The following is a 1310-nucleotide window of genomic DNA, read 5'->3' on the forward strand; positions in this document are numbered from 1 at the left end:
GCTTAAAAAGCCAAGTTCCTTTCTGCCTCTGGGACTTTATACTTGCTATTTCCTCACCTGGAATGCTCTTCCCCCAGATCTCTGCATAGCTCACTCTCACCTCACTCAAGCTTCTGTCCAAAGGTGGCTTTCTCAGAGGGTCCCGCCCTCATCCCCCTAGGGAAGACAGTACCCCCAATCTGCCTGTCACACCCCTTCCCCTTGTTCTGCTCCATCTCCTGACCTTACTTACCACTCTTTGAGGTCATGTCACTTTTGTGTCTGTTTGCTTGTTCACTGATTTCCTAAAGGTAATGTGTGCCTTGTTCTCCAAGGCCTCCCAGCATCTAGAACTGGACCTGGTATAAGAGAGCACTTAGCAAATCTCTGTGGGATGAGTAAATGGCTATAAAGGGATGAACATGGTCTAGACTTTTATACACATAAAAGTATGTCTCTCAGGAAGAGACGTTCTGTTCCAAATTCCAATCAAAATGAACATATTTCTACAGGTTTTCCATTTTTTTTCCAATATCAGATTTCTAACAGAGAAAATTATGTTCCATAGTTTATAGTCTTATAAATATGGTTCATGACAGAGCTGGGGCATGTGCCTGGATCCCTATTCAGAGGATTGACTAGTAGACTACCAGAAGGTTGGTAAACCTTTATCACAATGAGTAATGACTTGGTTTGACTACCTCAATTCAAATATAACAGATTACTTTGAATAATAGCTATTTTCTTTTAAACTTGCTCTTACCATTTTGAATTTGCCTGACCCTGAAATGGGAATTTCATGGAATTGGTATTATGTTCACTCAAAAGAAAGTAAAATTACAGAGCAAACGTGATGGCTTCTCACATTATGTGGAGGCAAATTAATCCTTTATCGAAAAAAGGGGTTTAATACTGGATACAAGTTTGAGGCACTGGAAGACTTCCTGGTGGTAACTCATGAGTCATTAAAAATATAGGTCTCTGGACTTCCCTGGTGGCACAGTGGTTAAGAATCTGCCTGCCAATGCAGGGGACACAGGTTCGAGCCCTGGTCCAGGAAGATCCCACATGCCGTGGAGCAAACAAGTCCGTGTGCCACAACTACTGGGCCTGCTCTCTAGAGCCCATGAGCCACAACTACTGAAGCCCACGTGCCTAGAGGCCATGCTCCACAACAAGAGAAGCCACTGCTGTGAGGAGCCTATACACCGCAATGAAGAGAAGTCCTTGCTCGCCACAACTAGAGAAAGGTCATGCACAGCAACGAAGACCCAATGCAGCCGTAAATAAATAAATAAATAAATTTTAAAAATGGGTCTCGAACTCAGGAA

Source organism: Neophocaena asiaeorientalis, unplaced genomic scaffold, assembly GCF_003031525.2.
Source record: "Neophocaena asiaeorientalis asiaeorientalis breed wild unplaced genomic scaffold, Neophocaena_asiaeorientalis_V1.1 scaffold59, whole genome shotgun sequence".
NCBI lineage: Eukaryota > Metazoa > Chordata > Mammalia > Artiodactyla > Phocoenidae > Neophocaena > Neophocaena asiaeorientalis.